The 9658-nt window shown below is 38.7% G+C and overlaps 1 pseudogene across 1 annotated transcript; it reads right to left on the bottom strand.

The window, feature by feature from the left end:
- Window positions 1–5623: 5623 nt before the first annotated feature.
- LOC103266275 lies at window positions 5624–6176 on the bottom strand (annotated as a pseudogene). The gene has a single exon (XR_504693.1). The product of XR_504693.1 is annotated as a peptidyl-prolyl cis-trans isomerase H pseudogene (transcript).
- Between the last annotated feature and the right edge of the window lie 3482 nt (window positions 6177–9658).

Here is a 9658-nt window from a genome sequence, read left to right as displayed (position 1 = left end):
ACATTCTAGCAAGTGTCACTTAGTGCAAGTTGGAACTCATAGATGGAAGAGTCAGAAAGGCTATTACTCCATCTTCTTGACATCCCATGTAGAGGAATGTCTGAATTGATGGGCAGTTGGTCATGTCATGGGTCTCCTGCTCTGCCTTTTTACAGGACAAGCGTGGGAACGATCATCCTGATGGCTAAACAGTCTGGATTTAGGCTTGGATGCTTGCTGTTCAGAGGAGCTGTCTAGGTATGTGAAATTTTTTTGCTTCCGGTAAATTACAGGGACGTTGGGTTTAGGGAGTCAGGGGAACCACTATGTAGGCCTCCAAAATCACCTACGATTAAGCCTGGAAGACCATTTATTTGCCTTCCATATATTTTTTAATTTGCTAATTGCATTTCTGACAGTGCGATACACTATTAGGAAGAGACTCTTTGTCTAATGATGGTATAACTAAATTCTAGTAACTAAATCTTCATTACGTATGTAAACACATGAATCATTTCATTGACCTCTTTAATGTTTCTTGATTTCTGTTCTTGCATTTTAAGAAATTACAAAGAAAAAAGTCCTCTCAGACATAGCAACCATCCAAACCCCAAGTGGACCTAAATTTGGAATGCCTGAAATTGAAAACTCTGATAATGGATTTGCTCAAATCAAGCAGAATAAAGTCCTTCCTCCTGGCATGAATAAAAATGATCACAACCCTTACTTTAAGTGGCATGTACTGGATTTTGTAATTTTCCATCCCCCTTTATGAAGAAAGAAAGTGGTTATGGACACAAGACAGCATAAAAAATGGGAAAGTATGCCCATTTCTATTACACTACCCTTTTGTTTCTGTGTTAGCCAATGCTCCCCAGAGAAACAGAACCACAGAACCAATAGGATATAGAAATATATACAGAGACAGATAAACAGATATAAATGTAGAAATATGAATCTGTCATATATGCTATAAATAAATGTATAATATGCATACATAACCCCAAACACACATCTATATTCATATACAGTGTTCCCCAACCTTCTTGGCTTCCAGGACTGGTTTCATGGAAGACAATTTCTCCATGAACAGGAGGTGGGGGAGGCAGATGGTTTCAAGATAATTCAGATACATAACATTTATTGTGTACTTTATTTTTATTACATTGTAATATATAATGAAATAATTATATACATCACCATTTAAAAAGAGGCATTGCACCTATTCTAATAACAATGAGTGGGGGGCCACACATGGACTAAAATAAGTGTCAAATTCTGACTTAAAGCCCACCACCAGGTGCAGCTGTACAACTGAAGCACATCAACTCATTTGCCACTCTCTGATAGGGTTTTGATATGAGTCTGCAAGCTATTGATTTATTATGGTCTCTATGCAATCAAAACTCACTGCTAATGTTAATCTGTATTTGAGACTGGGTTGGGGACCCGTGTGTGTGTGTGTTTGTGTGTGTGTGTGTGTGTGTGTATTCTCTCTTAGGGGCCTGGCTTGTGTTTGATAATTATGAGGAGGAATTGGAAAGCAGAGATAAGTTCTAGATTTCAGATGGCTAAAAAACTAGGTCAATAAAGACTGGTTGTCTTTATGAATTTTATCTAGGAGGTGGGAATATTAAGTGAGTTTCGATGTATAATTGTTACAGAAGCAATATCTATTCAGAGACAGGTGATGTTAGTCAGAAGAGGGGGATGTTGAGTTATTTTTGTGTCACAAAGAGTGGCCTTATCTCTGTCTTTCTCCAAACATAGTTATGGAGTGATCTTATCTATGTCCTGTTCTGAGCATTGTTTGTGATCTTTTGAGAACATTGTGGTTCTGGTTGTCAGTGTGACCATTTTTAACTTTCTCATTACTAACACTTTAAAAACAGGAGAATTTTGCTTAAAATCCAAGTTTGCCTTCTCTTGAAAAAACAATTAAAATATTGGGCAATGTTGGGCTTTTATTTCCAGATAATGCTAATTGACTCTCTTATCTCCAGTTTGCCCTAGTCTGCAACCACTTCTTATTATTTGATTCCAGGCGTACTTTACTCCTTTATGCTATATTACTGGCCTTTGCAAACATACGCATTTTTAACCTTTGGTCTAGGTCATTAATTAACCAGATATTTGCAGTGGCCTAGGTCTTTCTAATTATAAAACATGTTTAATTTTCAAAATTCATTCACAGTTATTGAAATGAAAACATTTACCAATATTTAACTAAATCACAATACATTAAATTTTGCCCTATCTTACTTTAGGAAGATAAAATGAAAAGCTCAAAGCATCATATGTCCTATTTCAATAGATAGATCAGTCTCTAAATGGCTCTGTTAATCTATTGTGGATTTAAAAGATAGTACACTAGAATACTCCTTGTCTCTTTCTAGCTAAATCCTGTGAATGTCTACAACTTGTCTATCAGTGGGACTCTTTAGTAGAAATGACAGAATAATCTCACTCAAACTGGCTTAAACAAAAAGAATGTATTGACACATAACTGAAAAGCCAAGGGGAAGATATGTCTGTACAATTTGATCTGGGCACATAAATAAAGCCATCTCTGGATATGATCTTTTCCATTTCTTGTCTGGTCTCCTTTATGTTGGTTTCAGTCTGAAGCTCTGCACTGAAGTGGCAAGGATTCCAGAATCTACATCCTCCAGTGCTTAAAAAACCATGAAAAGAAGGAATTTTTTTCTCCCAAGAGAGTGAACGAAGTTTCTTGTTTCAGATACCATTGGTCCAAATTGGATGAGATGTTCATCAGACCACCTCCTGCCCACAGCAGTTCTAGCATTATATATATACTGATTCTTACTTTTCATCTCACTTTGCCTAGTATTTCTTATTAATTATCCTAAACTTCTATCTTTACAAAATGTTCTCATGATAAACTTTCTGTACTTTCCAAGAACACACCTTACTCTCCATTACTTAAACTAATGGAATGCCTTCCTTTCTAGGAAGGCAAATGAGGAGCTCCCCAGAAAGCTTTAACAAGCAACCCCTTCTCATTAGCAACGCTGACAAATTAAGTCTCACTGGGGCTGGTTAATTCATCTGTTTATGTAAACCAGAGACTCATTCTGTCCCTGTACTCCTAGTTATGTGATCCTGGTCAAATTATTTAACCTCTGAAATTCTCAATTTTCTTGTCTATAGAATGAAGTATTATAGGATATAGTATCTAAGGTGATTTCTAGCGTTCTAGGATCCTAATGTTCCAGGACTGCTTTTCTTTCACTTATTTATAATAAAAATAAAACAAATCCAGTAACCCATATTCAAAAAACTCTTTTTATGTTTTATCAATCAGGGACCAATCAGAAAACAGGATAATGCATTTGAATCTCTAGTAAGAACACTTATATCAATGGTGATGTAAAAATACAGCGTCCCAGCAGAACAGTTAAAATTGTGTGAGTTTCCCTGCTTATAATCTTAAGGTAGATAAACTGTTGTGCATTTTTATGAAACCAGTAAATTCTATTGAAAAAAAATTTAATCCTCCAAACCAAGGCCATTTCTTTTTTAAAGTAATTTTTTTTTTTATTTTAAGGATGTGGGCTACGAGGCCATTTCTGAATGATAACAATACACCACATGTCTTTCACGTCACAGGTAAAGCAATTTGTGATTCATAGAAATGGGTTGTTGCTGTCATGAATCAGAGACCTAAGTTCTAATTCCTTCTAGCTTTGTTCTAAGTGCTTTATATGTATACTCTTAACCTTCATAACAATGCCATACAAATGAGAAAACTGAAGCTCAGATTAAATAATTTCCCCGGGTCTTGCAAGCTATTAAGTGGTAAGGCAAGGATTCAAACACTGGGATCCTAACTCCAGAAACCATCTTCTAATGTTTCTCCATAGAGTTATGCCAAAATTGGGTCACACAACTACTTATTTCTGTTCCTAAACAAGAGATTAAAAGGATTTGAATTGTATATGTTATTAACATACCAGAAATATATTTTCACATTCATTATACATAAGTGGAAATTTATCTTGTAATTTTCTTTGTATAAACAATTTACATCTTTCTAATATGTATACACTTTCCAATATGTATATACTCAAGCCTCATGGTAAACATGCTACAAATAGTCTAATGTTTGGGTGCCTATCTCATTTTGAAACTCACACATTCTTTTGTTTCTAAGTTCTTGATTCAATTCATCCATCTTACCACATCTATGAATATATTCATGAACTCACCAAAAAAATCTGCAGTATCTGCAATATGTCAGATTCTGATGAATAGTAGGAATACAAAAGCAAATACAACACATTCTCTTCCTTCAAAGTGCTCATAGTTCAGTAGGGGATTCAAACAAATAAACAAATAATTACAATCTAATGAGATGAATGCTATTATAGCAGTATGTGCATGTTGCTATGAGACCATAGCTATTAGATCTAACTCTGCCTGAAGAGGCGGGTGGATGGGCAGGAAAGCTTTCACACAGTAAATACTCACTGAGCCCCTACCATGTTTTAGTTACTATGCAGAGGGCTGGGAGTACAATGGAGAGGAGAAATCCCACATAGAACTTCCCATCTATAAAAGATGAGGAACTTATCAGATAAAAGGTGGTTAGTGATATTCTTAGCAATGGAATAACAATAAATGTTAAGATATGATGACATAACTTGTTTGGAACACTCCATGGATTGCAATGTGCCTGGGAGAGGGCAGAAGTTGAAAATAAAAATAGGAAGAAACCAAATCCCAAAAAGCCGTAAACACATAAGTTATCTATCATAAGAGACAAAAGGCATTTGAAGTATTTAAATTTGGGTTGAAATGTAATCAAATTTCTATCTTATGAAGCTATTCCAGCATCTATGTGGGAATGGATTATAGAATTGTGAGACAGGATGAAGGAAACCAGTTAGAGGCTAGTGCATACGTTAATTTTTGAGTTAAGGGTTTGGACAAACGTATGAGCAATGGAGGGAAAATTCAAGAGATTTTTCTATAAGTAAAACTAAAGAGACTTGGTGTCTAAATTATGGGTGGAATCCACAAATGAAGGCTAAAGATGAGCATGTAGTTTTCTGAGTAATTCGTGGTGCCATTAATAAGTACAAGAAAACCAAAGACAAGGGACTACAGAAGCAAGTGGGTGGGGTGAAGGGGGAAAACAATTCCGTGTTGTAGGTATCAAGTTTGAGATATTTGTCAGATATTATGATGCCAGAAAGCAGTCGAATGCATGGGTCTATAACTCAGGAAACTGGAAATGAGATGTGCAGATTTATAACACATCAACAAGAAGATTGAGGGGGGAAAGGAGGCTAGGATTACTCAGACAGAGAAAGTGTTTAGAAATTTTAGAGGGAGGCTAGGATGACACCTTGGGTACACCAACATTTTGAATGTTGCTGAGCAAAGCAAAGCAATGGAGGAGATTGGCAGGTAAGTAGATTGTGATGTTTTATTTATTTATTTATTTATTCTCTTTTGGTCCTTTTAATGACTCTAATAGATAGGCATTACAATATCTCCATTTGACAGATGAGGAAACGGACTCAATCCCATGTCTTCAAGACTAAAGTTCTTTCCACAAAGCCAGGCTGCCTCCTCTGGGATCTGACTCCCAGCCAGATAGGAGAAAGATGCACTTACGTGATTCAGTCTTGGTCTGGACTACATCTCTCCACACTGTGAGATCACCACAGGCAGCTTAGGCTTATTGTTGGGGCCTGTGGGAACATTCTCAATCTTTCTCATCGCTAGAAGTCCATCAGTGATTTTTCCAAACACTACATGCTTCCCGTCCAGCCAATCACACTTAGAGCAGGTGATAAAGAACTGACAGCCATTTGTGCTAGGACCACTGTTTGCCAAGGAAAGTAAGCCTGGAGCTGAGTGTCTAAGTTTAAAATTTTCATCCGCAAATGGCCCCCGGTAAATACTGGCGACTCCAGCACCATCTCCATTAACAAAATCTCTACTCTGAATCATGAAATCCTTTATGACCCTGTGGAAGTTACTCCCTTTGTATCCTATTGGAACCCCATCTTTTCTGAATCCTCCAGTGCAGAACTGCCTAAAGTTTTCAGCCGTCTTAGGCACAAAGTCTGCAAAGAGCTTGATCTTCATGTGGCCAATTTTCTGATCACCAGTGCTGACGTCAAAGAACACCACGGGTTGACAGGGCTTGAATTTGCCACCACCATGGCTCCAACCTGGAAGCAGAAGGCTGATTGTGATGTTTTAAACAAGAGAAGGATAGAGTTTCAGAAGAAGGAGTATGGGCAATAATGCCAACAGGTGCAGAGAAGTGAAGTAAAATACAAATGAGAAGTAGTTTTTAGATTTGGCACCATGATGACTGTAATAGTTTTGGGCATGGGTCAGGGGACATATATTAAAAATCAGGTGGGTTGAGGAATAAATCAGAGATGAAGAAAGAGTGGGTGTAGACTAATATTTTTTCAGTGGGTGTAGTTCATTTTGTGCTGCTATGACAGAATAGCACTGAGTGATTTATAATGAACAAAACTTATTGGCTCACGGTTTGGAGGCTAAGTCCAAGATCAAGGCACTTGGCAGACTGGTGACTCCGATGCCAAGATGGTGCTCCAGTCATTGTGTCCTCTGGAGGGAGGAATGTTTTCTCTTCACATGGTGACAGGTGAGAAGGCAAAGAGAAAAGAGGACAAACTAGCCCTTTAAAAAAGCATTGATCTCACCGATAAAAGCACAGCTTTCATGGCTTACTCACCTCTTAAAGGTCCTACATCTAAATACTGTTACAATGTCAATTAAATTTCAACGTAAGTTTTAGAGGGGACAAACATTCAAGCCATAGAACTTAGCTTTTGAGGAAAATAGACATGGGCTAGCAAGAAGACTTCTCAGAGCAGGAATCTAACTCTTTTTTCTTTGTTATTGTTGTTTTTCTTACAGGGGAACAATAAAGCCTTAGAGAGCAAGTTCCTAAGGGCTTGTGAGAGGATTGATGGAGTAGGAAAAAAATAGACACAGGAGATGATGAAATTTAAAGAATAGAATAGCCAGAAACAATGGCTCACTGGTTCTCAAGCCTGGCCATGCAGTAGATGTAGATGGAACTTTCATAAAATACTTCTGCCGAGTCCCTGTTCTGAACATTCTCCAGATGACGTTAATATACAACCAGAACTCCCTAAAACAAATAAGGCACATCCAGTCTTGTCAGAAACGTGGACAGGTGAGGAATATTGTCAAGGTTAGAATATTACGAAAGGAGCTTGAAATGATCCTCCCCCAACCCTGGGCACTTGTTAGGTCATTATTTTTGTATTTCTTCCTTACATCTGACAAGTTACAGAAGCAAGATGTATTGGCCTTGAAATGAGTCCAAAGCAGTGCAACAGTGATGACCAAAAAGGTGGAAATGTGAGTACTCTAGGGTCTAGGTTTCAAGGAATTGAATTAATTTATCCAAAAGAGAAAGCCGAAGAGGCACTTAATTACAGTCATTGAGTAGCGATCAAATTTTGTTTGAGGGAATTGGAACATCTGCTCATCCTGGTCACTGAGGCCATGACAAAGGGGAAATAACTTCCAATTCAGCAAGATGGGATTAAATGCTAAGAAAAACTCTCTGGTTATGTGTGTGGATTTTGAGGTGATAGAACATCTGAGGAGGATATTTTCTTTAGAAAATGTAGACACTATAAACTTGGAAGTGGATTAAACAAATTCTAGGAATCCATTTGATCCTTAGGAAAATTTTTATATGGTGGTTATCTCATAAACTTCCTATCATTTCTGTGAGAAGAAAAAAATAAGACAGAGCTCTCATCTTTTCTTTCTTTCTTTCTTTCTTTTTTTTTTTTTTTTTGAGTTGGAGAGTCTTACTCTGTCGCCTGGACAGGAGTGCAGTGACACACTCCCGACCACCGCAGCCTCGACCTGCTGGGCTCCCACGATCCTTCTGCCTCAGCCTTCCAAGTAGCCAGAACTACAGGCATGTGCTACCATGCCTGGTTAGTTTTTGATTTATTGTAGAGACAAGGTCTTGCCAAGTTGCCCGGGCAGGTCTCGAGCCCACGGGCTCAAGCAATCCACTCGCCTCAGCCTCCCACATTGCTGGGATTACAGGCTGAGCCACCAAGCCTGACCTGTTCTCATCTTTTCATCTTTTCAACAACATTCCACCATCATGCACTTACACACACACACACACACACACACACACACACAGACACACACACACACACACACACATACACACACACTGAGAAGGAAGTTCAAACCAAAAGATTAATATTTAGGATTTATATCTGTTATAAATATGTTTGCCTATAGGCAGCAAAAGATGTAACTCAAGTGATTTAACACATAGGAGTTTTTCTTTCTTTCTTCTTCTTTTAGGATCAGGGAGTACAACTGCATATTTGTTACATGAACATAATGTATATTGGTGGGAATTGGGTCTCAGGTGGCCCCTTCCCCAAGTGGTGAACATTTTACCTAATAGGTACTTTCTGAGCCCTGACCCCCCTTCCGAGACTTTCACATAATAAGGTCATTGATGGCAAGTACTTGTTAGGGTTGGCCCAATGACTTTACAAAGACAAGTTCAGAAACCTTGCCACCTATCCTTTCACTCTATTTTCATTACCTTGTTTTGCAAGATGGTCACCTCACCTCTTGGCATCAATCCACATTCAAGGTTAGAAAAGCAAAGGGCAAGGGGATCTTCAGACTGCAATTTTTCTACTATATGAGGAAAGCAAATGCTCTCCCGACATCTCCCTCAGTGGCTTCTACTAAGGATTCCCTGGCAGAGACTTACTTGCAGCTATTTATTCAATATTTATTCTCCCATAGTCCTCTATAAAAACCCAGTTTTGTTTGGGATGTCACCGGGCTCTGCTAAAAGAGTACATTTCCTGGTTTCCCTTGTAGCTGGGGTTGTCAGTGACATGGCATGGAAGTTGTTGGATGTGGTTCTCAGGAAAGTTCCTTAGAGGCTGGCTGGAACGTGGCTTTCCTGTGCTCTAGTTTTTATTCCCTGTCCCCATCCCTCGAGTCCCACCTGTAACGTGGCATCACAGCTGAGGCCCCAGCAGACTTTCTTACTTAGTCATAGGCAATGGGTGATCGCCATAGTGATCCCGTTCACTTTCTGGCAGAACACAGAGCTGGAATGGCTCCTGCAGCAGCCCTATTCTGTCCCAAAAAGAAATAGAAAAGGATGTTTCTGAATGACACATTCCCAATTTCTTACCTCATGCTCACAACCTTTGGTTGTTGAGTGAGACGTCAGAAGTGACACACTAGGAATCCCACTGGAAGGGAGATACCAAGAACAAAAAAGACGCATTCATTCACTAACCTTCCTTAGCTTTTTATTTCCTATACCCACAGAACTTGACCATTCAGCACATGGACAATCACCTCCAGGAAGAAAATCAGTGATTTTTCCAGGACGGTCTTGTTCTGAGCACTGTCCTTTTGTGTATCCTCCTAGAATCGTGGGTGGGCAGTTTCTATTTTGCCCTCAAAGGTGTTTGAAATGAACCGGAAGAAACCTCTAATTCAATTAACTCTAAGCCCACACTCTAAGGCAGAAAATCCATTCCCTATTTTACATTCTACTTATTTGACATCCTAGACCATGGCCTGCCACATCTCCAAAGAGACATTTGGAGTTCTGCAATGAGAC

This window comes from Carlito syrichta, unplaced genomic scaffold (genome assembly GCF_000164805.1).
Source record: "Carlito syrichta isolate Samal-C Ts95f unplaced genomic scaffold, Tarsius_syrichta-2.0.1 Scaffold307123, whole genome shotgun sequence".
In the NCBI taxonomy this organism is placed as follows: Eukaryota; Metazoa; Chordata; class Mammalia; order Primates; family Tarsiidae; genus Carlito; species Carlito syrichta.
The sequence above is the reverse complement of the archived record's forward strand: the minus strand, read 5'-3'. Positions and strand labels throughout refer to the sequence as shown.